Consider the following 27,785-nt stretch of genomic DNA (forward strand, 5'->3'; position numbering starts at 1 on the left):
CATGGTCTCGACAGACTCTCATTGTCATCATCACCAACAAAGTATATCTGGAGAAATGAAGGCTGCTGCATGATACTCCCTATCCTGTGGTAGACCTGCCCCTGCACTTTGAATGTTGGCATAAAATTTCTCTCCTTCACCTCTCTGGCTCCAAGAGAGGTCATTTTGAAGCATCCATTGTACTTCTGGGCAACTGAAAAACAGTCTTTCCCCTTTAACTGGTGTTACAATAGAAGGAACAGATTTGTCTGAACTGAGGCGGTCAATGTAAGAAGTGAGTTGGGGCTGGGACACTATGCAGGAGAAATTCAGTTCACAATCCGTTGGCTCAGTGGTGGTCAGTGATTGAAACACATAAGGGAATATTTCTCCCACCGCCTTGAGTCCGGAAGCAATTCCATAGGTGGAAGGCTAGACATTTTGGTGAGATAGCAATGTTTAGTACTGTAAGGAGCCCCAGTGATGGAGTGGAACATCTGCCAGTTTGACCTGAGGTAACGGAATGTGAGGCAAGTGGCAGTTGGAACTTTTCAGGTGGGGAGAGGGAATAGAATGTCTAACTCCTTAGCATCAGAGCGTGTTAATATAATGTATATGAATATATTGTATATGGAATACTAATGATCTGATGGTCATTTCGAAAAATCCTTTCTTAGCAAGCACCTAGAAGCCAAGAGGAATGTACATGGCAAATTTCAAGTTTGTAGGCTTTACCGTTCTGGAGATTTCGTGATGAGTGAGTGGATTTGACTTTTATATATATATAGATTTTCAGTTTATTTACTCCAAACTAGGTTTATTTCTCTTTTAATTAAGTAGTTATTTTGCCCCTACTGACTCCACATTTTAAGACCAATTGATGGACGGACAGATAGATAGATGGATTAATTTAGACATCCAAGGATTTCAGAAAACATGGTGGTAAAATGGCGAAATCACCATTGCATCTAGGTAAGTGGTTTTTGTTTTGTTCCTTCACCCACAATATCTAGGTTTTCTGGGTTACGAGGAAATAAGATTATTAAATGTCATGGAGTATTGGTAGGCTTATTTGTTGATGGTTTTATATTTAAAAGTGCCATAATTTGGCAGTTTGTATGCAATTTCAACGGTATGATTTTATTGGGAAGAATAAAATGGGAAGAATAAAGGGAAGTGGTAGTTCAGTGGCTAAGATGCTGAGCTTGTCGATCGAAAGGTCAGAAGTTCAGCGGTTCGAATCCCTAGCACCGCGTAACAGGGTGAGCTCCCGTTACTTGTCCCAGCTTCTGCCACCAAGCAGTTCAAAAGCACGTAAAAAATGCAGGTAGAAAAAATAGGGGCCACCTTTGGTGGGAAGGTAACAGCATTCCGTGTACCTTTGGCGTTTAGTCATGCCGGCCACATGACCATGGAGACATCTTCAGACAGCACTGGCTCTTTGGCTTTAAAACGGAGATGAGCACTGCCCCCTAAAGTCGGGAATGACTAGCAAATATGTGCGAGGGGAACCTTTACCTTTTAAGAATGCCCCAAGAAACAGGGAATATAGGACCTATTGGTTTCAATTTGATAATCCCTTCTTTATGGTTACTGTTTGAAGCAATGACTGCAATAATGAAACATTGGATTCATATCTGTCACTGTAATTATGAGTTGGGATAGCCATAACTACAAGTCAGTCAATGGGAACTGTTTGGTGACTAAGAAACAGGATCTGTTGTGAGCCATGGGAGATGGCTCAGAGCCTGGTACTTCTGTGGTTATATTGATTCTGTGCTTCTGGATTCTGAGTTCTGGTTCTGGCTTCTGCTGCATGGGTATTGTATACATGCATCATGCTTTATATTACTGTATATAAAGAAGTTTCTTTTATACATGAATCCTGCTGACTTATTTACTTGTGTGCTGATTGGATTGCTGCAAACTCTAACAATATCCAATTTGTTTCTTTTCTTTTTGCCCCTACTTTGTTTCCTTCTTGTTCTTTAGTTATGCAAAATTCTTGAAATATAAAGTTTAAAAATTAGATTCAGTGGCTCATTCCCCATTATTTTCTTTAGTTCAAGGACAAAATTGAAAAAAAAACAAAAACAAACCAGTGGTTCTGAACTCAATTGGGCAGGAATCCGAATGAATGGTGTTCAGAAGAGATTCCCACTGGAATCTCTGATCAAAATTTCTGTAGGTCTGCCTTCAAGAATTTTCAATCTGCATCCAGCTCACAAAGCAGATTTTTAATGTTCCTATTTTTAGTTGTATACTTGGTGGATTGGGCTTTTGTTATTCAAGGCTTTTGTCATGAGAGTTGATGAATTTAATATGATGTCTATTCAGCTTCTTGTTCTGTCTAGGAGGAAAAACAGAAGAGAATTTGCAAACCAGTAGGGAAGGTAAGTGAATCCCACCTCTGACCGGTACCATGTAATTCAGTGTATTCCAAAGCATCTGTTTGGAGCTGACTCCGAAACACTGAAGAGTGGTATAATTTCATCTTATTCTATGCTTTTTTCAATTACTCAGAGACTACCAACCTTCATACTTCACAGGCCATTGTTCTATGTTGCTCTTCGTAACATTGAAACTGTTTTTGTTTTCTTCCATTCAATCATATCCATTTCCTGGATACTGCCTGGACAAGTCCAGTGGTGAAATCCAATTTTTTTTCTGTGGGTGTGGCTTGTTGGGTGTGATGTGGCTTGGTGGGCATGGCTTGGTGGGCGTGGCAGGAGAAGGATACTGCAAAATCTCCATTCCCTCCCCACTCCTGGGGGGAGGATATTGCAAAATCTCCATTCCCTCCCCACTCTGGGGCCAGCCAGAGGTGGCATTTGCCGGTTCTCCGAATTACTCAAAATTTCCGCTACCGGTTCTCCAAAACCTGTCAGAACCTGCTGGATTTCACCCCTGGACAAGTCCCTACAGTTTTCTTCACAAGATTATTTTCAGAAATGGTTTGCCATTGCCTTCTTCCTAGGGTTGACAGAAAGTAACTGGTCCAAAAAGCTCCAAAAGCAAGACTGAAACTCATGGTTTCCAAGTTTTCAACCAGAATTGACCCTCAACATTGCAGCTAAATCATATCAGTATAAATTTGGCCCAAGTCAATATAGTAAGTATTCCCACCCCTTTTCATCAGACAGTACATTTGGAATTTGATTTATTTTTACTATTTTTTTTTTTAGAAAATATATCTATTTTACACTCAGCCCCATGGTTACAATGCAATATTACAGGATAATTCTGCCCACAGTCTGCAGTTCAACCTGACAGGCTCAAGGTTGACTCAGCCTTCCATCCTTCCAAGGTCAGTAAAATGAGAACGCAGCTTGTTGAGGAAAATAGGCTGACTCTATAAATTGCTCAGAGAGTGCTTTAACGCACTAAGGAGCGGTATATAAGTCTAAGTGCTATTGAAATTAGAATCAGAATAGAGCTGGAAGGGATCTTGGAGGTCTTCTAGTCCAGCCCTCTGCTTGAGCCGGAGATCCTATACCATTTCAGACAAGTGACTGTTCAGTCTCTTCTTAGAAACCTCCTGTGATGAAGCACTCACAACTTCTGAAGGCAAACTATTTATAAATATTGCTATTTATATATCCAGCTCAACCCTATATTTATTTGATTTCTATCTCACATTCCAGTACCAATCTTCTGATATTTCCCAGAAGTCTGACTATTTTTAAAGATGGGCAGATATCACTTGTACAACCAATAAAGCTGTACCACTTCCTTTTCTTTATCCAACATATGTTTTAGAACTCTCTTCAAGCATGGTAATTAATAGGACCGACATATCTGAACAGAAAGTTTAATCACGTATTTCTGCCCCTGAGCAATAATCATTTTAGTGTATCAATAATCAGAACACCATAATTAAGAGCACATTATGAACATTCTCTAAAATGGTTGTCGATGGAGGTATGTTATAGAGCAGTGATGGCTAACCTTTTTGTTGTTGCATGCCAAAAGCGTGTGTGTGCCCGCACCCATAATGCAATGCGTGCACAACACACACACACACACACGTGGGCCCTGCCCCCCTGCGCATGCGCATGCGACACCTCCCCTCCCCCCCCATGCTCTATTTTGGGCCTAGTAGGCCTCCCTGCAGCCTCCTGAGAGCAAAAATGGGCCTCCCTGCACTTATAACCCATAACTTAATACATGTGTGACCCCACACACACATGCCCCCCCCACCTGCACATGCATGTGTGACAGGGGTGGGTTCTAAATTTTTTTACTACCGGTTCTGTGGGCGTGGTTTGTTTTGTGGGCATGGCTTAGAGGTCATGTGACTGGGTGGGTGTGGCTAGCTGGCCATGTGACCGGGTGTCCATGGCTATGTGTATAGGGACTACTCAGAGGGCTGAAAAAAGTCATTTCTGACAGGTCCTCGCACTTTTGACTGGTCCTCACACTTATGACCATCCTCACATTTATGCCCGTGCAGCATTCTTAACAACCATGTCACTCATTTCACAACTACTTCTCTTCACCATGGTGATAAGATAGGGCAAAAAACGTAAAATGTGAGGACAGTCGTAAGTTTGAGGACTGGTCAAAAGTGCGAGGACCAGTCAAAAATAACTTTTTCAGCTCTCTGAGTAGTCCATATGCACAAAAGGACTACCCAGAGGGCTGAAAAAAGTGATTTCTGACAGGTCCTCGCACTTTTAACCAGTCTTCGCACTTATGACTGGTCATCATTTATGCCCATTGTAGCATTCTTAACAACCGTGTCACTCATTTCACAACTGCTACTGTTCACCATGGTGACAAGATAGGGCAAAAACGTAAAATGTGAGGACAATCGTAAGCCCCCTGTTCTCCCCCATTCCCCAAGCATGTGTGCGCATCTCCTGCATGCACCCCCATACCCCGTGCATGCGTGGCAGATACCCAAAAATCAGCTGGCTGGCGGGAGGCATGCACGCATGCGCAATGGAGCTGAGCTGGGTGATGGCTTGCGTGCCCGCAGAGAGGATTCTGTGTGCCACCTGCATGCACACATGCCATAGGATTGCCATCACATTTATAGAGGAAGAAAGATGGCCTTTGCAGAAATATACACGGCCCTCAGAAAGAAGATCATATTTGGATGTAGCCCAGAAAGACATCTTCTTCCTTTACTGGGATATAAAAATTGTCAGCCATAGACCACAATCAGACTTGCAAGTTTCTGTTATTATAGCCAATTTCAATAAAAGTACTTTTAGCTTTCCTGCAGTTTTTATTTCATGATCTGGTTTACTGAACAGCATATCTGCCCAGCATCCCTCCTCTTCTCCCAAAATACTCTCTGCTGGTTTATACCTGACCTCGCTTTGGATTTTCTTAATAGGAGTCACCTTGAGTTATGGGATGCCTTTGAGGTTACAAAGGTTATACTTAAGGCCAAAGCCGTTCATTATCGCAGGCTAGATTACCCCTCCTTTTTTTAATTAAAAGAATCTTTAAAAATCAAACGTGCTAGGAACCTAATGGACCTCAAGAAAAATATCAGCAAATGCACTGAAATGCATGAACATCGATTTAAAAATGCAGGTAGTAACTGGATCGCATTTTGTTCTTAGTACACTGTAATGAAGATTTTTTTTTTACAACATTAAAAAGAGAAATGCAAAATATAAAGGAAGAATTAGAAAAGTGAAAAGAAAAAAGTGTTAAAGCAATTAAAGGAGGAAAGAAACAGAAAAACAGAAAGATACTTATGAAAGCAGCTCCCAATTTTCTTTACAGCATTGTAAATATGTTTAAGATGTGGGACACCCCACCCCGATGTGTTGGCCTTGACCCTCCTTGACCTGGTTCTGCCAGTTAGCTTGGAGCTCCAATGGGGGAGTATTGCAATAGAGGTGGTTGGTCGACTTAACCATGGAGCCCACGTCCCACCCATCCTGCTCCCGCCCTCCCCATCTTTTAATTGGGCTGTGAAGTTTTGGACTTTATGCTAATTTATTTATGTTCTCTAACTGTGAAAGTTGGACCATAAGAAAGGCTGAGCGTCAAAGAATTGAGGCCTTTGAACTATGGTGCTGGAGAAGATTCCTGCGAGTCCCTTGGACTGCAAGGCGATCAAACCAGTCAGTCCTAGAGGAGATCAACCCTGACAGCCAGATCCTGAAGATGAAACTCAAATACTTTGGCCACCTAATGAGAAGGAAGGACTCACTGGAGAAGAGCCTAATGCTGGGAACGATTGAGGGCAAAAGAAGAAGGGGACGGCAGAGAACGAGGTGGCTGGATGGAGTCACTGAAGCAGTAGGCGTGAGCTTAAATGGACTCCAGAGGATGGTAGAGGACAGGAAGGCCTGGAGGAACATTGTCCATGGGGTCATGATGGGTCAGACACGACTTCGCAACTAACAACAACAAAAGCACTTTACAGAGTCAGCATATTACCCCCAACAATCTGGATCCTCATTTAACCAACCTTGGAAGGATGGAAGGCTGAATCAACCTTGAGACGGTGACACTCAAACTGCCAAACTGCTGGCAGCCGGCAGTCAGCAGAAGTAGCCTGCAATACTGTATTCTAACCACTGCGCCACCACATCTTATCCCATTGGTGAGAGCTTACTCCATTGCCCAGTAAGCCACCACGCCTTACTCCAAATGAGAGCTTACTCCATTACCCAGTGCTCGCATCTCGAACCCAGACTGTCAGCTTTCCAGTTGACACGCTGATAAGCTCAGCATCTTCAACCGCTGACCCATCATGCCCCCTCTTGTCTTATATCACTATTTAAATCTTCAAGAGTCAGAAAGAATAATAAACAGTGAAGCATATTTGTCTAGTTCCTTTCTGTATTTCACATGATTTAATCAATTCGCCATTTACAAATAATTGTGCCACTTGCAAAGTGTATTATCAATTTCACCCATGTGATAAAATTCTTTCCAAAGTCCATGAGTTCCAAAAACTTTGAACAAAAATTCAAATTGTCAAAGGCAATCTTTCAATAATCTGGTGCTATGCATGATCTGAAGTTAATAACACTTCCTTTAAATATATGTAGCAGTGGCCCATTTGTTAATGCCAACGGGTAAAAAAAAAAATAGAATATATTATTATTTAGAAACACTAAAGAAAAATTGTTGTAGAGTTATGTCAGTGGCCTGAAAGCTTATATAAGAATTTCCATTTCTATCAGAGGAATTCATATAAACTGCATAATTCACCGTGGCCAGAAAATTGCATGTAAAGTCTGTTTTATTCCTGATATAAGAAAGCATGCCATTTCCTAATAGCTGCGGAAAATCCCAATTTTAGAGTAAATTATGGTGAACAAAAGATAGATTAAGCTCTTCACAACAAACATTTCCCTCAGTTCGTAAAAGATTTCACCAGTTTGTTACTGATGTTTGATACCTAAAACACCTTTTAAATGGGTGTTGGCAATGATAATGAAGATATGACTGTAAAGTTATGAAGTGGCTTTCTGGCCTGTTATTTAATTACTGTATTTTTCGGAGTATAAGACGCACTTTTTTCCCTCCTAAAAGAGGCTGAAAATTTGGGTGCGTTTTATACTCCAAATGTAATCCTGCCCACCCGCCGGCCCCCACCCTTCACCTCCATGCATCCTCTTCCTGGCTGCAGAGATTGCCACTGACAATGGCTTGTGTTTTTGGGCTCTGCACATTACATTTTCAGCCTCCAAACACTTCGTTTGAGAGCCTTTCAAGGCTGCAGGGATTGCCAAAGCATATCGCTGCCAGTCGCCGCCTGAAAACACAATGCGTTTGGAGGCTGAAAACGCGACGTGTGGTGCCCAAAATGGCTACCCGGAACAGCTGCTGCCTTCTCTTACCACTTCCGTGCTTCGCCTGCTTTAGTCACTAGAGCTCCCTCTGATGATCAGCTGTGCTTTTGAAGCTGTTTTTCAGCCCCTATCGCGAGCAAAGCAATCTTCCTTACTTTGCCTGCTTTTCTAATTGCTGCTCCCTCTGATGATCAGCTGTGCTTTAGAAGCTGTTTTTTAGCCCCAACCAACCCCAACCTCAAAACCAGCGAGTGAACTAATGTGCTGAAGCTGACCAGGCTAATGACGCTAGCCAGTAGGCAGATTTTTTTCCCCTATTTTCCTCCCCCAAAACTAAGGTGCATCTTATACTCCGATGCGTCTTATACTCTGAAAAATATGGTACCTTTATAACTCCCCGCAGATAAATAGTCAACTGAATTTATTTTTCATCTATTTTTTTTCCTCTGGGACTAGAATGAGATATCAATGATCTAGTCCAGTGGTCCCCAACCTTTTTATCGCCGCGGCCCGCTGAGCGCGCGCAGGGGTGGGGGCACGGCCCAGGAGCTTTTGCGCACGGCCCAGGAGCCTTTGCGCTGCAGCGTTCATGTCCCCCGGCCGCTGCGCGGCCCGGTGCCAGGTACTCCACGGCCCGGCACAGGTCCGCGGACCGGAGGTTGGGGACCACTGATCTAGTCCACCTTCAAATAGAACTCACTGGGTGACTATGGGCCAATTACTGCCTCTCAGTTTTATTTACTTTACAATGTTTTCTTGGAGATAAAATGTTGAAAGAGTTGAGCTCAGGAAAAAATGAGATATAAATCTGACAAATAATAAAAATATAGTCAATCCTCATTATTCACAGATTCCGTATCTGCAAATTCACCTACTCGCAACATTTATTTGTAACCGGTTTAAATCAATGTTTTCATGGTCACTTATGGAACATTTTTTTCAGTGGCAAAAAAATTGAGCCATCTGATACACACATTCCAGCTGAACAAGATGTCACTCTGCCTTCTTGTTTTGGCTCTCATACTGTAAATAAGGTGGCACAATGCCTCTGTGGTTAAGACACTGGACTTGTCAGTTGGAAAGCCAGCAGCCCAGGTTCGAGAGCTGAGCTGCGCATGACGGGGTGAGCTCTCATCCTTGACCCAGCTCCTGCCAACCTAGCAGTTCGAAAGCATACAAATGCAAATAGAGAAATAGGTACCAATTTCCTGGGAAGGTAACAGCGCTTTGTGATATCATGCTGCCACATCATCATCTTCTTTTAATGACCCATAAACCCTTGCGGGGTGGAGTTTGGGAAACTGAATGGAGCTGAGTGTTTACTGGCCAGATGCCCCTCCTGTCACCAATGCGGAGTTTCTTTTTCAACAGATATATTCTTATTGTGCCCAGAGAGAGAAATATCTGCCTCTATCTAGGATCAAACTCACAGCCTTCTGATTGTGAGATGAGCGTTCCACCTCTAGGCCACCGCACCACTCCTCATGCTGACCACATGACTGCAGAAATATCTTTGGACAGCGCCGGCTCAATGGCCTTGAAATGGAGATGAGCATCACTCCCTAAAGTCAGCAATGACTAACAGAGTAAAATCTGGAGGGACTCCTTTAACTTATTGTAAACAAATGTCCTTTTCACAGTCTATTTAGTAGCACTTTTTATGCTGAGGTAGATATTAATTAGGGATGCAGTGGCTCAGTGGCTAAGACGCTGAGCTTGTCGATCAAAAGGTCAGCAGTTCAGCAGTTCGAATCCCTAGTGCTGCGTAACGGGGTGAGCTCCCATTACTTGTCCCAGCTTCTGCCAACCTAGCAGTTTGAAAGCATGTAAAAAATGCAAGTAGAAAAATAGGGACCACCTTTGGTGGGAAGGTAACAACATTCTGTGTGCCTTTGGCGTTTAGTCATATCAGCTACATGACCACGGAGACATCTTCGGACAGTGCTGGCCAATTATTTTGGATAATTAGAATTGGCTGTGACTTGTAAAAAATAGTTACTTTTTTTTAAAAAAGTAGGATTTATTCAGCTAATTCAAGTGATTCCAGATTGGTCCAAAATGTCTCTCTTCCATTATGTGGCCCCATTTCGAAACCATGAAATGTAAACAATTTTATTCAGAGATGATAAAAAGTTCCATAAGAGCACATTCCTCCATTAGATGTTGTCATGGTCCAGGACTCAGACTCTGGATAGGAAGTAGCTGCTCAAGTTGAATCTGTGGAATGAAAGCTTCAGGTGACACTGAGCAAGGAATAACATGAGGCTGATCAACAACAGGTACCATCTGGGTGGCTGGAGGAGCTGTCTAAGTAACCATCTGAACATCTGAGGATGATGTCCCCTTGCTTTTTTTCAAGAGGCAACTGGACTTTCTGGCTTTTCTTTGAAGACGTTTCACTTCTCATCCAAGAAGCTTCTTCAGCTCTGAAGAGAAGTAAAATGCCTTCAAAGAAAAACCAGAAAGTCTAGTTGCCTTTTGAAAAAAAGTACGTTTAGGACCACCTTGCCCTGGATGACTGAGAACCTCCATAGACATCTGAGGATGATGTAAGACCTCCCAGCTGCCACACCTGTTGAGACAAGAGAAGAACAGAGCAAAGATGTTCTTGCCATGCAAACAAATAAATAAATTTCTTGGTTAGCAAAAGCTGGCTGCAGGCTGATTTAAAAAGTAGTCTTGACCATTTTCCTTTGCTAGAAACAACTATCTGATTGTCAGCTCTTGTATGAAAATTTGTGTGGATTCTGCCAATAAAATTCTGACCTTGGAACAGGCCAACAACCGTAACCTGGCTCTCGGAATCTTGGACTGATTTAGGACTATTTTTCTGTATGCTCCTGTTAAAAAACTAATCATTGAGGCAAACATCCGTCAGAGATTCTGTTTTGAATTGCATATTTTACCTATTGTTATCTCTTTGACTTTGAGTAAGCTGTGAATTCCCATAGCCATAAAGTGTCGTAAATCAGTATCGTAAGTCTGAAGCAGGATAGATATTGTTGTTCTAAGAGGTCCAGAGGTAGATGGGGTCATAATGGACCATCCCTCCCCCTAATTTAAAAAAAAAAACTTTTCAAAGGCAGGAGGAAGTACATTTTGAGAAATGAGTATCATGGTTACTTATTGTATTCCAACAATGATTTCTTAAATATAATCTATTACAGTCCAATTTTTTTGTCCATAATCTATCATATGTTCTCATGGACTTCCAAGGTCAATGTTAGTAATAATTGATGCTAGAAGCAGAAAGGAGTCAAAGGAAGTGCAGATGAATTTCATCCAAGTTCTTAGTTAATCCAATTTCTCCAAGAGATTGGACGACCATTTTTCTGAAATGGTATAGGGCTTCCTGCTTGAGCAGGGGGTTCGACTAGAAGACCTCCAAGCTCCCTTCCAAATCTGTTATTCTGTTATCCTTTGATTCCACCCAACCCAAAATGCAAAAAAAAGAAGTCCCACCCTCTCCTCTTCTTGTCACTTATCTGGCTATGGAGTGGTACGTCCATGAAAATTTCTATGTATCTGGAAACTAAGAAGCAAATTTCAGGTGATGTTAAATATCTCTTTAAGGTTAAGATGCAACTGAAAATTGTATTAGATGGGGAGAGGGATGATAATTAACAGAAACAAAACAATCTTGTAAAGAAAACTGCATTCTATCTTCTCTTTTATTCCTGAGGGTAAGGATTGTTCTGAAATTAATGTTTTCTTTGCTAGACTTTAGCCTCCATTCAGCTTATTCAGCAAACACACGAACAGTGGGAAGAAAATGATTACTTTTATAGAGCAATTTTATTGCACATTTATTCGGAAATAAATCCTATTGTGTTTGATAAGCTTAATCCTAGGGATATGCATATGCAGACTATATATAGTGCAATTCTATTCTCTTGTACATATTTGTCGACTTTCTTATTTCTGAATATCAGATACAGCACAGCATATTAGGGTCTTGAATTCCTGTGCTAGATTTATTTCGTTTTATTGTAGCAGAAAGAAAACAACTATTTGCATTGCAAAATGTCTGAAAGACTCTGGCAGTTGTTATATGAAAGCCATCAAAAGCTATCAATGAGCAAAACAACGGAAAACAAAGCAAGAAGAAAATTTGTGTGAGACACACCTAACAAAAGGCGACACACAGCAATGTAAATGCAATACGTCTTGTTCCAAATGTTTGATTGCCCCTGAAAAATAAAATTATGAATGTTTAAACCTCTTCCTCTAAATGCGAGGATAAATGTTTATTTTACACCACTAACAGAAATGCATTTCTATTCGTGAAGCTATAGCCATTTCATTGTTGAAAGTGAGTCATGCAGAATGCCTATTTCAGTGTTTTGAGAGCTAAGGAGAATTAAATAGAAATATATCTTTACTGACATTCAGACGTATGGCTCTGTTTTGAAAGTCTAAGATAGTGCTATTCAAACTGTTTTTCAAGAGCACAGAGATATGTCTGGGAAGCCAAGCTTCTAAGTGGCTTTTGCCCCATTCTCTTATAAAAAGATTTTCTTGTCTAGCAGAAAAAGCAATATGTGCACCTCTGATAAATTCATCAAAACCGTACATCAGCATCGACATTCAGCCCCGAAACCAATATTTAAATGTTGTTCTTCTCCAGAGTCACGAGAGGCATCTCAGCAATGCTAAATTTAGGGAGTAGCAAAAGTTTCATTCTGCTTAACAGCCTAAAAAAGAGGGGAATGAGAAATGTACTTTGAAAAGATCCTTAAATTTTAATTCCGTTGCCATCCACACTTTCAAATCCCAGTTTTTCACACTTCATCTGCAGTAGTGCTAAAATGTTAATATACCTGGTGGAAGGAGGGGGGGGGACACCCAGCCTGCGCCAATACGTTTGCTACTCCATTGGCTTTCTAACTGAGCTCGGCGAACAAATATTGTTATTAAATATTGATCTTTTTAAATTACTAGCTGTGTCTCACCCTTCGTGTTGTGGAAATCATTTGCTTTGCCTGATCTGAATGATTATAGCTCTCACCCAAAAACTTAGAGCTGGTAGACAGATTTGAGCTTCCATTTTCTTCGGGTTGTTCTAATTTAGCATTTGCTGTTGCTGCTGCTCCCCCAAAACTCCTCATAATTTGCGGATAACAACAGCCGACAAATCTTTTTGCTACCTGACATAAAAAGGATCTCTTCCTTCGTTTCAGTTCTTGGAGACAACATGCCACAGTAGCTATAATAGTGAAGTCTGAATTCAACGTGAGGTTCTCTTATGGCCTAAAAGATTTTCAGGTGGTTCTCGACTTGCAACCATATTTAGCCCAGAATTACCATATTTTTCTGTGTATAAGATGCTACTTTTTTTTTAAAAAAAATATTTACTTGAAAATGAAGGGCGTCTTATACACGGGGGGGGGGGCGAAAAGAGAAGGGGTGGCCTATCGCCGTCCTCCTGGGCACTGCACTGCAATGGAGAAACAGGAAATGGAGAGGCTGGCATGAGGGAAGGAGGAGCAGGGAGCTTCCTCCTTCCCTCGTGCCGGGTACAGCAGCCCCGACTCCAAGAGGGAGCCGAGGGCAGGGATGGGAGTAACCCCAATTGGCTGCTCTGTTTCCCCATTGCATTTTTTTTTTTTGCCTTGTCACTCTCTTGCGAGGCCCAGCTCCTTCGATGGGGAGACAAGATCTGGCTGCTGTTGTGGTTTACCAGCAGCCTGCACAGCTGGCAACATAGTCGGACAGTGAGGAGGTTGGAGAGGACCATGGGCAAGTCCTGAAGTCTGGGGAAGGCTCAGACGAGGGCTCTGCATCGGAGGCAGAGAAAGGGCCATCTGGGAGGTAGGTGCTGCCTCCAGAGTCTCCAGAGTCAGACCTCAGCGAGGCAGAGAAACAGGGGGAGGCTGTTCCCAGTGCGTGCATGCGCAGAGCTGCCAGAAGGCAAGAACAGCTAAAATAAAAGGGACGACTCAGGAGTAGGGCTGGGAGATGATTGGCCCCTCCCATAAGACTTAAAAAAGTAACAAAGGCACGTGGGCCTTTGCAGGAAGCAACGTTTGTTCATTTGATTCAGCTTAAAGCCTGAAGCTCTGTTTGATTCTGGACTCTGTGTGGCTTTGCCAGTTAGGTTTTTGGCAGCGTGTCAAGGGAGATAAAGGTGGGTGATTATTAGCCTTATCTCGAAGGACTCTTTACAGATATTTGGGACTCATCTGTGAATGAACAGAATTCACAGCTGTGCAACAACAGAGGTTTTTGGGACTACTCGTGTGTTTTAATGACTCAGAAAGCCTAGGTCAGATCACCTGCCGTGAAATGATCCTTTCTGAGATGGGCCCAACCCACAGTTGTTGAATTTTGGGTAAGAAAAGTTGGGGGGCGTGTTTTATAGACGGAAAAAATATGGTAAGTCGCGTTGTTCATTAAGTGGGTCACCATGTGACTGCACCTTATCTTAGGCACTTTTCTGATGCATTCATTAAGCGAATCACTGAAATCTTTAAATGAACATAGCTGTCATTAAGTGTATCCTTTTTTTTTTTTTAATTTGATTTATATGCTGACTTTCTCCGGAGACTCAGGGCAGCTTACAATGCATTAAGCAATAGCCTTCATACTTTTGTATATTTTATACAAAGTCAGCTTATTGCCCCCACAATATTGCCCCCACAATCTTACCTACCTTAGAAAGGATGGAAGGCTGAGTCAACCTTGAGCCTGGCGAGATTCGATCTTACTTTAATTGCAGGCAGCTGATGTTAATAACTGTTAATAACAGTGCTTTAGTCTGCCACACCACCAGGCTCTTTTTCTGCATGTTTTTTGCTGGGAAGCAGAAGTAAACACCAGTTCCTGGCAAAAAAATATCATAAATTGCAGTCATGTGACCATGGGACACTGCAAACGGCTGTAAGTACAGAGTGCCCAAAATACAATCACATGACCACGAAGGGGCTGCCATTGGAACTTTGAACCTGGCTCATAATTAACCCTGGAGATGTTCATCATAACTTTGACCGGTGCTGGATGAGAATTATAATCATTCAGAGTATGCAAAGCAAATGATTTCCACAAAACAAAGGATTACAGCCACTAATTTAAAAAGATCAATATTTTTGATTTAGATTTAGATTTTATTCAATTTGTATACCGCCCTTCTCCTAGTGGACTCAGGGTGGTGCACAGCCAGAACTAAAACACATACCAATACAAAATTTAAAATTATTAAAAGAATTACATACTTTGGCCTAAATTAAAACAATTTGAATTAAAACCCATTGACAGATTAAAAGCTAAAAAGCTAAAAAACTAAAAAAAGGGGGGGGGGGTTCACGCCAGCCCTGCTTGATGGAAAAGAAAAGTTTTCAGGGCACGGCGAAAGACCCGGAGATCCGATATCCTTCTTATCTCCGGGGGCAAATCGTTCCAGAGGGCAGGAGCTGCCAAAGAGAAGGCCCTCCCCCTGGGGGTCGCCAGCCGACATTGCCTGGCTGATGGCACCCTGAGGAGTCCCTCTCTGTGGGAGCATACTGGTCAGTGGGAGGCTATCGGCGGCAGAAGGCGGTCCCGCAAATACCCAGGTCCTATGCCATGGAGCGCTTTAAAGGTGGTAACCAACACCTTGAAGAGCACCCGGAAGCCCACTGGAAGCCAATGCAGCCAAAGCAAATATTTAATAACAATATTTGTTCGCCGAGCTCAGTTAGAAAGTGGCCAGTCGTATGCCGAGGACTATTTGCATTAAGGAAGGTTATATATGGTTCTGTGGAATGATTCATTTATTTTTAATATATATTGCAGGATCCAGTCTAGGTCGGTCACCAGGACCAGAAGTTTTGTCTTCTGAGCTTTTGGATTCATTCTCGATCCCATCTTTTTTTTTTTTTAATTTGATTTATATGCCGCCCTTCTCCAGAGACCCAGGGCGGCTTACAATGCACTAAGCAATAGCCTTCATTCTTTTGTATATTTATACAAAGTCAGCTTATTGCCCCCACAACTGGGTCCTCAATTTACCTACCTTAGAAAGGATGGAAGGCTGAGTCAACCTTGAGCCTTGGCGAGATTTGAACCTGCAGTAATTGCAGGCAGCTGTTCTTAATAACAGGGTGCTTTGGACCACTGTACTACCAAGGCCCTTGGTAGGGAACTTCCTTCAGGGAACTTCTGTCTAGCCAGTCTCTAGTATTTGGCTAGAGAGAAGTTCCCTGAGGATGGGCTCCAGCACATGTCCGAAAGCTCGGAAGACAAAGTCCCTGGTCCTGATGACCAACCCAAATTGGATCCTGCAACATTATTCTGGGACATGTATATTCGCCTTAATTCATTAATATATATTGGCCATAGAGTTTCTGTTAGGGCTGAGCTAGGCAGCCCACTGCCTATGAATCCTATATGGGCCCATCACTTTATGTCTATAAGGTAAAGGTAAAGGTTCCCCTCGCACTTATGTGCTAGTCGTTCCTGACTCTAGGGAGCGGTGCTCATCTCCGTTTCAAAGCCGAAGAACCAGCGCTGTCCGAAGACGTCTCCATGGTCATGTGGCCAGCATGACTAAATACCAAAGGTGCACGGAATGCTGTGACCTTCCCACCAAAGGTGGTCCCTATTTTTCTACTTGCATTTTTTTATGTGCTTTCGAACTGCTAGGTTGGCAGAAGCTGGGACAAGTAACAGGAGCTCACCCCATTATGAGGCACTAGGGATTCGAACCGCTGAATTGCTGACCTTTTGATCAACAAGCTCAGCATCTTAGCCACTGAGTCACTGCATCCCCACTTTATGTCTTTAGAGATTCTCAATCATCCAGGTCATGGATGTCCCGAAGGTGCTTTTTCAAAAGGCAACTGGATTTTGTTTTTCCTTGAAGATGTTTCACTTCTCATCCACGAAGTGGTTCTTCAGTTCTGAAGAAGCTTCTTGGATGAGAAGTGAAATGTCTTCAAGGAAAAACAAAGTCCAGTTGCTTTTTAGAAAAGCACCTTTGTCCCAGGGGTGAAATCTAAAATTTTTCCCTACCGGTTCTGTGGGTGTGGCTTGGTGTGGGGGGGTGTCCTGTGACTGAGTGGGTGTGGCCAACTCAATGTCACTCACAGCCACGCTCACTCAGTCACAAGACCCCCTCCCACCAAGCCTTGCCCACAGAACCCGGTAGGACAACTTTTTAAATTTCTATTCTGCTGATGTGGCCTTATCTTTCTCCCCCGGCTCCACCCACCCGCCCCATTTCCCGGAGTCGGACTGCTCACCTTTCTCCCGCAGCTGGCTGTTAGGGAAGACAAGCGCCCGAAAGGTACCGGAGTCACTCACTCTCCTTCTTGAATGAGCCACTCTGGTCCATGTGCCGGCTGTGCAAGCGCACACTGTTTATTTAATTCAGCGGCAGGTTGGATGTGCGCTTGCACAACCGGCGCATATACCAAAGCGGCTCATTCAAGGAGAGTGAGAGACTCCGGTACCTTTCGGGCGCTTGCCTTCCCTGACAGCCAGCTGCGGGAGAAAGGTGAGCAGTAGGAGTCTGGGAATGGTGCATTCCCCGACTCCGGGGAATGGGGTGGGTGGGTGGGTGGGCGGAGCCTCCAGCTGCCAATGCTACTGGTTCTCTGAACCACCGGCCATCATCGCTACCTACTCGCCCGAGCCGGTCCGAACCGGGAGCATTTCACCCCTGCTTTGCCCCCCCCCCCCCAGTTTTTATATCTTCACCTCCAGACCCCATTGCCAGAATTCAGTGACCTCCTGAATTAATCTGAATACTCTTTAAGAAATTTTCTAAGAAAAGGAGGGGCAGAGAATGGTCACCTCCTCCCATAGCAAGAATAACACCTTATCATTCCCATTTTACAGTTCTATGAAGAGGAAAAGGAAAGAGGAGGAAGAAGAAGAGAAAGAGGTACAAAAAAAAAGATAACTCCAAAGCTGAAAAATTAAGCAAAATATAGTCACTTTGCTGTGCCTGAAACCTGACCTACAAAACTTGTGATCTTTCTGCTGGTGCTAATGTAACTCATTAGTCACATAACATGTTTTTTTTTTACACTCCTTAACAAGTATGATGATGCAGGTTTTTCCTGCCACTACATTCAATTAAATGAAAGAGAATTTGCTCTTCAAGGAGAAGAGCGTTCCAGTGAAATTTTGTGAGTGGATTGGAGAGTTCTTCGGCGGACTTAGTTACAAGGTAGAGAGAAGGAGTTTGTAAGGAATGTCCTGTCTTTCACAATCATTGCTCCAGTGAGCTGTAACCTCCTTAGTTTTCTCAAGGGAAGAGACTATGAGGAAGGTCTTTCCTCAGAGCTTTTACAAATTAGAAACAATCAAGCAGGGAGATTTCAGAGTGGTGAGAAAGAAAACCAAGAAGCTTCTTCAACTCTGACAGGGTAGTGGGGAATGGATATGAATGACTGAGAATCTCCACAGACTTTTAGCTATACAATTTGGGATGAACACCCTTGGAATGGTGTGGGGGTAGGAATGGATTTCCAGAGGGAAAAAATTGCAGACTCAGATGACCCTGAGGACATCTCTAAGTGGCCTCAACAACCCTCTAAAAGGATGCAAATGACCAGCTGTCTGCAAGGAATATAAATCCTTCCATTCTCCACTATCTGAAAAAACCAGAAAAAACCAGAAAGTCCAGTTGCCTCCCACGAAAAAGCATCTTTGGTATAACCACTGTGAGGAATTCAGAGAAATAAGATTTTGGCATGGGATTGTTGATAGCTTTGTGGGACATGGAGAACTTTTTTTCATATAGGAGAGCCAGTTTGGCGTAGTGGTTAAAGTACTACCCTAGAAACCAGGAGATTGTGAGTTCTACTCCCACCTTTGGCATGAAAGCCAGTTACGATGAGACGGTGAGTTCTAGTCCTACCTTGGTACAAAAGCTGAGTGGGTGACTTTGAGCCAATCATCAGGAGACTCTGGGTTCTAGTCAGTGGTGGGATTCAAATAATTTAACAACAGGTTTGCCTAGGGTCAGGCTGGCTGTTGTGGGAGGCGTGGCCCATCCCCATCCTCCAGCTCCTCTGAATATGCGGGATGAGCCTCCCGCAATGGCCTACCTGACTCTGGAAGAAATATTCACTGCCTGGATTTATTTATAAAAATAACAAAGGTAAGATAAAAATCTGATAAATAAACAATAAAAAAATCTTCCTCCTATTTTCCCCACAACAACCATCCTGTGAGGTGAGTTGGCTTGAGAGAATGACTGGCACAAAGTCACCTAGCCGGCATTCATGCTTAAGGCGGGACTTATGACCAGAGATGGGATTCAGCCGGTTCACACTGGTTCAGGCGAATCGGTTGTTACATTACACCCCCTATCAAAGTGGATCCTGGGTGCTGTGCTGCACTGCAATGGAGAAATGGGCAACGGAGCAGCTGACATGAGGGAAGGAGGAGAGAAAGCGGCCTTCTCCTTCCCTCGCGCCGGCCGCTCCATTACCCACTTCTTCATTGCAGCACAGCACCCAGGATCCACTTTGATGGGGGGGGGGTGTTAATTTAACAACTGGTTTGCCCAAACCAGTGCGAACCGGCTGAATCCCATCCCTGGTCATAAGTCCCACCTTAAGCATGAAAGCCAGCTGGGTGACTTTGGGCCTGTCATTCTCTCAAGCCAACTCACCTCACAGAGTAGTTGTTATGGGGAAAATAGGAGGAAGACTTTTTTATTATTTTTTTATCGGATTTTTTATCCTACCTTTATTATTTTTATAAATAAATCCAGGCAGCAAAAATATATATTTCCTCCTCCTTCTCCTATTTTCCTCACAACAACCATCCTGTGAGCTAACCTGGACGGGGAGAGAGTGACTGGCCCAAAATCACCCACCCAGTTTTCATGCCAAAGGTGAGGATATAACTCACAGCCTCCTGGTTTCTAGGCTAATACTTTAACTACTTCACTGAACCAGCTCTCCTAAATGAAAAGAGTCCCAGAAAACCTTTGTGTCTCTCTCTGTGTGAGTGAAATGGGTAGTTTCTAAATTTGATACATGAATAAAATAAACTTTCAAGCATGAGACGGAAACCTTCTGTCTGTACCATTGGTGCAAAAATTAAAGCAAGGCAATGTTTAAGTTTGCCTTCAATATAATCAGAAGCATCGGGGAGGCTGGAGAATGGAGAGTGAGGGCATCACCATTGCAAGTTCCACTTCCTTTGCGTTGCATTGTGACATCAGGCACAGAAAGGCTGTGGCTTCAGTCTGATGGAAGCAGCGTCGGTGCCTTTCGATATAATCTCTACATTTCATGGTGATGCTCACATATTAACTACATAATATCTGAGAAAAAGAGGATGGATCAGAGTCAGTGGTGGGTTTCAAATGTTTTTACTACCGGTTCTGTGAGCGTGGCTTGGTGAGCGTGGCTTGGTGGGCGTGGCAGGGGAAGGATACTGTAAAATCTCCATTCTGTCCCCAATCCAGGGGAAGGTTACTGCAAAATCCCCATTTCTTCCTGATCAGCTGGGACTCGGGAGGTAGAGAATAGATGGGAGCGGGGCCAGTCAGAATTTTTACTACCAGTTCTCTGAATTACACAAAATTTCTGCTACCAGTTCTCCACAATTGGTCAGAACCTGCTGAATACCACCTCTGATCAGAGTCCATGTTGGTAATTACTTGAGCAGCCTTGTAGAAATGCATTGGCTGCTTGTTTGCAAAAATGACAGCTCAAAATAACCCTGATGGAATTTTACCTGTCAATCTTGATGGAAAGGCATTCATTTCCATTGACCCAGAAACCTAAAAACCTTCCAGTAAAATTAAAGGAACAGCTCTGTAAAGCAGGTGACAGAGACCAGTGTCTTATTAAGAAGAAAAAAGAAAAAGCTCATTTGTATAAAATTACATGTAACTGCTTCCTACGTGTGAAGAAATGCTGCTAGGCTCCGTTTAGACAGAAATTTGTACCACCCTATTAGTCATAATAATCAGAATATATGTGCATCTTTCCTCACTAGTGCTAATTATTCCACGAGGAACCAAAAGTTGGAAGCTAAGTAGAATATGTTGACGAAAGCACTATTACATGCTGGTGGAATGGACCTTAGTGGATTCTGCTCCGTGAAGTTTCTGAAATCAAATCAGATGTTTTCATACAAATAATATTCATTGGACAATATAGGATCAACCTTCAGACTGAATGGGGTCAAGGTTCTTTTCAGAACTTACTGTGATTATGAACTCCCTGTGCTACTGCAGCTTCACCCATCAGCAAAATTCAACATTAGTTCTGAGATATCCCAAAGGTGCTTTTTCAAAAGGCAACTGGACTTTCTTTGTTTTTCCTTGAAGATGTTTCACTTCTCCTCCAAGAAAACTCTTCCGTTCGCTGAAGCAAAAATGTGTCCAAGGGAAGAAAAAAGAAACTCCAATTGCCTTTTGAAAAAGCATCTTGGGACAACCATGACCTAGAGGACTGAGAATCTCCACAGACATCAGTTTTGAGAGGTTGCTGCTCAAACCAAAAAGCCAAAGAGGATCAGCAGAAATCTCCACCCCGCCCAAAGCTTCAATTTCTCTAGCAAAGTAGAGGCGTGGTGGCCCAGTGTCTTAATTATGCTGAAGAAGGTCTGTGCTCCGATTTGAGTCCTACCACCGTAGGATGGAGTGAGCATCTGCCACTTGCCTCAGTTTCTGCCAATCTAGCCGTTCGAAAGCATGTTACATGCAAGTAGATAAAGAGGTACCACTTCAGTGAGGAAAAAAACAACACATTGAGAGGCAGTACCCTGTTTCCCCTAAAATAAGACATCTCCTGATAATAAGCCCAATTGGGCTTTTGAGCACATGCGCTAAAATAACCCCCCCTGAAAATAAGCCCTCCCTGAAAATATTTAAACACATGTGCACCAGTCCCCACCATTTCCTCTGATTAGGTTAGGGAGACAAAGCTGGAAATCAGGTAAGAGGAGCCCCGTCTTGTTCCACGTGCCCCAAAATAATAAGACATTCCCAAAAATAAGGCCAAGTGCTTATTTCTGGGTTCAAAAAAATATAAGACAGGGTCTTATGAGTATGGAGTTAATTTGTCCTCTGTGGTGCACTCTGGATAGCACATGGGCATGAACTGAATGGACTAGCAATTGTCAGCAAGCAAACAATTACTTTGTATTAGTAGTTGTAATCTCCTGGTGAACTAACATCACCATAAACTAAATAAAAGTAACCAGCAAACATTTGCTTGTAAAATTCTAAAGTTCTTTATGTTGTTTTCAAGTTTCATCTAAGCCAGATTTCACAATTGATCTCCATTGCATTAAACCAAACATTCCACAACATCTGGAGGGATGGGTGCTTTGGACTACAGGTCCCATAATTCCCATTCAGAAAGGCCATGTTTGATTGAAGGTAACAGGTTGCAGGTTGAGCGTCAAAGAATTGAGGCCTTTGAACTCTGGTGCTGGAGAAGACTCCTGCGAGTCCCTTGGACTGCAAGGCGATCCAACCGGTCAGTCCTAGAGGAGATCAACCCTGACTGTTCTTTACAAGGCCAGATCCTGAAGATGAAACTCAAATACTTTGGCCAACGAATGAGAAGGAAGGACTCACTGGAGAAGAATCTAATGCTGGGAAAGATTGAGGGCAAAAGAAGAAGGGGACAACAGAGAACGAGGTAGCTGGATGGAGTCACTGAAGCAGTCGATGTGATCTTAAATGGTCTCCGAGGGATAGTAGAGGACAGGAAGGCCTGGAGGAAAGTTGTCCATGGGGTTGTGATGGGTCGGACACGATTTCGTAACTAACAACAACAACAGGTTGCAAAACAACAGGGTACATTACATTTCATTTGCAATCTTTCACAACACCTACTGACTATAGTTAGACTTACTTCTGGGATAATGTATGTAAAATTGTAATAGAAGAATGGAAGAGGGGCTTTTGGTCCAGGCCACCTACACAGGTTTAGTTAAGAGTTGTGACTTCGTAAGCCCAGCTATAGCCTTGTGCTGAAATTACCTGCATGGGAATATGTATCTAATCAAGCAAACTAAGACAAGTAGGCTGATTGTGGATCTTCAAACATCCTGCCAAAAATTTGCTAAATTAATTGAAATAAGTACGTCCCTCAAATTTCCTCCGGAGCATCTTTAAATTTTCTGAGTCTTGCTGAGATGAAATTATAGATTTGTAGATCTTCCCATGAGACATGTACTAATTATGGAAGTAGTAAAGTAAGTGAAATGAGGCTTTAAGTACCCTACTGTTGACCCTCTGAAGTCTTCTTCGGTGTCTATTTAAATCTTGCAATCTCTTCACAGTCTGACACCAATTTTCAAGCTTTATTTTCACATTCTTAATCTAAAGTCACCTTAAAATTTCACTCAAGATAAAGTTAAGTGTCTGTTCTAACTCTAAAGTCTCTATTTTTTTCTAGAAGAGTAACTGCTTTTGTTGGTTCCACAATCATCCTAGAGTGCAAAAAAAGGGGAGTTTACAATAGTTCAAACTTCTGAGCGAAAAAGCACCTTTGGAACAATTCTTCTAGGAAGTTATTTCCAGTAACGAAGAATGTTTAGCTGTTTCAGAATTGTGAACAGAAGGTAACTAATGTCATTTGGTTCAGAAGTTTTGTTGTTTGCTTTGATTTGGTTTCGTTATCCTCAAGGGGAAAGCGAAGGTAGATCTGCCTCAGCTTCCCTTCTTAAAATAAACAAGACCTCCACTCTGTTATATGACCTACTATCACTTTCCCCTTAAGGATAACGAAACAGAATAGAAGCAAACAACAAAACTTCTGAAATAGCTACACATTTTTCGTTACTGGAAATATATTATAAGAGCTCTGGTGGCACAGTGGCTAGAATGCAGTACTGCAGGCTACTTTTGCTGCCTGCCAGCTGCCTGCAATTTGGCAAATCAAATCTCACCAGACTCAAAGTTGACTCAGCCTTACATCCAGTGGTGGAATTCAAAATTTTTTACTACTGGTTCTGTGGGCATGGCTCGGTGGGCGTGGTGTGGTGTGGCTTGATGGGCGTGGCTTGGTGGGCGTGGCAGGAGAAGGATACTGTAAAATCTCCATTCCCACCCCACTTTGAGGCCAGCCAAAGGTGGTATTTGCCGGTTCTCTGAACTACTCAAAATTTCCACTACCAGTTCTCCAGAACCTGTCAGAACCTGCTGAATAGCACCCCTGCTTCCATCCTTCTGAGGTTGGTAAAATGAGGACTCAGATTGTTGGGGGCAATATGCTGACTCTGTAAACTGCTTAGAGAGGACTGTAAAACCACAGTAAAGTAGTATATAAGTCTAAGTGCTATTGCTATTGCTATCTTCCTAGAAGAATTGTCCCAAAAGGTGCTTTTCCAAAAGGCAACTGGACTTTCTTTGTTTTTGCTCAAAGACGTTTCACTTCTCATCCAAGAAGTTTCTTCAGTTCTGAAAGTCCAGTTGACTTTTGAAAAAGCACTTTTGGGACAACCATGACCTGGATGATTGAGACTCTCCATAGACTCCTAGAAGAATTGCTCCTAAGTCTTCTCAGGAGCTGATAAATCGACCATTCTTCTTTCTTATCCCAACTATCTTCTGTGTTTATTCCAGACCTGTCCTAAATGGAGAAATGTTTATCTGTCCTGCAAGGTCAGACGTTCTGGTTGGGTTCCTATCTATCTCATCAGATATAGGTGTCACAAAACATTTTCTATCAACTGTGGAATAACAGAGTAATCAGTAGCAATTTCCACCAAAGAGGACAATAATGATAGGCCAACAGCTCCTGACATGTTTTGACTCCTGGGCTAGTTACATAAAATAAAGATTATACGATATTAGTTCTCTCTAGTAAATTGAGAGATGCATAAAACTCTCAAATAGCACAAATGCTTTTGGAAAACACATGTTCAAATTCATTCTCCAGTGGCATCTTTATATAGTATTGGAACAAACATCATTTTTTTTTATCATTAGTATTGTTGATTAGAGGAAATACAGGGAGGAAATCCACAGAGGAACATTTAATTCATGGCTAATATCATGTTTTTGATCCATATTCTGGAATCAGCGATTGCTTTATTATTTCTGGTCCTTGGGTTATTTTACATAATTAGGCAGAAACTGTGTATCTTACGGAAGATACGTATGTTGGGTAAATTGTATTGTGCTCTGTTTGTGAAACACAAAGGAAGTTGCTGCATTCTAGAAAAAGCTTGAGAGAGTTCTAATTAGTTAAAAGTGTTTACGGAATTGTTGTCAGGGAAAGTTGAAGGCTAGCTGACCAGATCCTGATTTCAGCATTCAAGTTTACACCAGAGGTATCCAAACTCAGCAAAGTTATGATTTATGGACTTATTTATTTATTTATTTATTTATTAGTCATATTTCTATGCTGCCTACTCTCCAAGGACTCTGGGCGGCTTACACCAAAGACAGTATACTAAATAGTGTATTGCCCCCTAACAATCTGGGTCCTCATTTTACCCACCTCAGAAGGATGGAAGGCTGAGTCAACCTTGAGCTGGTGAGAGTTGATCTGCTGGGCAGCCACCTGCAGGTCACAACTACCGGTTCGCCTGAACCGGTCTGAACCGGTTGAATACCACCCCTGGTAGAAAGTATTTGCTTATTATTACAGGTTTACTCACCAATGCCCTGAGTAAGTTGTTACTGGACCATCTTATTACCAGTGGTAACAAGTTGGTCCAGTAACCTGGGACCAGTATCTTGAGACCAGTCAGACTGACATGTTTGAGAACTCACAAGCACACCAGGAAAAATCAAAGGTAAACGGTAGCCTTCTAAAGACAAATAACCAATGTTTAAACTACTTGACATTGACAAATTAATTGACAGTTAAAAACACTGCTAATTGTTAAGTGTGCTTTATTTTCAATAAATGTTTTTAAGCTTTCATTTGAAGCGGAAAAAAATAGAGATGACAATCACATGTAATGATAGTGAATTAAATAACCAGAGTCGAATCTGTTTTGTGATAGGATATAGTTTAGAAGTGAGCCATAAGTAAGAAAGGATGCAGATCAGATGACCCAGTGATGCCATTCCTGTAATGTGGAACTCCATATGATTCATTTAGGATAAGTTAAGAATTTTGTTCAATCCAGGTGTTTGATACTAAGATATTTGAGATTAAGATGAGGAATTTATCAAGGAAGGCAGAATACCTGACTCCAAAAAGTCCAGTTCTATCCTATTTCTTGCCATTTCTTTCTCTTTTTTTCCAGTTTGTTTCTTTGTTTTTAATTGCTATGTGTCAATAAAGCCAGCATGATTTTTTTTCCATGCTCGCAACAGCGATTCTTATTAAATGCTGGCAGAGTAAATTGTGCATATTCATTTCTGAAAAACTGTCAACAGTTGCAAAGTTGTTCAAAAATAGGAAGGGTGTCAGCACTCCAGTGCTGACATAAGGAAGAGAAGAGGACGCTTGACTTTCACCTACTTATTTTCCCTGAAGATATTATCCCCTAGGAGATGGGATGGGAGGGGGGGACATTCCTTTGAGCTGAAGTAGTAGATATGGGGAGAGTGACTTGGAAGATGGCCAATGAGACGCAGAGAATGTTTGGGGTCAGAAGGTCAGTGCTGACTACGATGGACTCGGGGACAGATTGTTGTGCTCAATAAATGAAAGATTTCATCAAAGACTAATTGTTTGGAAATGCAATTTATTTGAGACGACATGGTAACCTGACAAAGGGAACATTTCTGTTTTTATCCACTCCCATTTGACTTGAAGGCGTTTTAGAACTGGTCAAGATATGACCATTACTTTTAATTAGTCCTTTCTAGGTAACTAGGCTGTATTTGGAAGAGTGATGCTGTTGGAGAGCAATCATCCCAGATTGGAGCAGAGCTCAAGCAAGGAATCAGCCTAGACCAGGGGTCTGCAACCTTAAACACCCAAAGAGCCATTTGGACCCATTTCCCACAGAAAAGAAAACACCGGGAGCCACAAAACCCTTCCCGTGCCTAACTATTTCTTGAGCGGCCACAAAACTAGCATATGTAGTTGAATTAAATATTCTGTTTTCTTCTGAAACTTTTCTTTTCTTGGATTTATCCATTGTTGGCCTACCGGGGGTTGAAAAACTCAATAAATCGCGTGCCAGTGAGTGTCATACATTGGCGGTTGTGACACATATTTTGAGTGACAGGGAGCCGCAGCACAGGGGTGAAAGAGCCACATGCGGCCCCAGAGACACAGACTGCTGACCCCTGGCCTAGACTCACTACATAAACACAGGAAGGTCTTGAATGCCTTCAAGCCTTATCTGCTCTTTCCCAGGCAAAAGCTACCAGTCTGGGAGAGATTCCTGTACTATAGGCAGAGAACAATAAAGTAGCTAATTTGACTAATGTGTGGATCTAGTTGTTCATGCCTGGCAACCCAGAACATTCTGGTTTATCCAATCAGATCTTCCTAAAAATTTTAAGCCTCCTCCCCCCCAGTATCAGCTCCATGACTTTGTTAGCCATTGCAACTGTTAAGGATATTGTTGTTGTGTTACCAACCAGCAGAGTAAATGCACAAGGAAATGTTGCTGAGAGCAATGAATAAGAGTTATGCAAACTGGTTTATCAAAAGCTTACTTTATAGTAGAAAAACAGTCTCATAGTCTTTAAACAAATTCCAAGTCTTTGCCAGTAAATCAGTCCAGTAGTTACAGAATCTTCTTACCCAACAAATAGTAGTTGGTTAGAATAACAAACTCACTCTGGTTCACAAACCACGATGGTTGCAGATCCATCAAATGATGATTAGCAGATAACAACTCCTCTCAATGGTAGCTTATCATATCAGCTCCATCATACAATGACAGCATATCATAGCAGCAACTGAACACGTTACAATACCTTGCTTAAATACTCTCACAACCAGTCATTATCTAATTACAGCATGACTCAGCATTAAAGTCACATAATACATTTACAGATTAAAGTTACAGTACACATATATTGCCTGGACAACTGTTAGGCTCAAACCATATCCCAACAGCAACTATTAATAAGTAAGAATTTGTTATAACTTACATGACACCATATTGCAAAAAAGTATTATGGAGAGTACTTTCTAATTTTTTGAAGCTGTCTTA

Source organism: Pantherophis guttatus, chromosome 5, assembly GCF_059756535.1.
Source record: "Pantherophis guttatus breed Tessera chromosome 5, ASM5975653v1, whole genome shotgun sequence".
Taxonomy (NCBI): domain Eukaryota; kingdom Metazoa; phylum Chordata; class Lepidosauria; order Squamata; family Colubridae; genus Pantherophis; species Pantherophis guttatus.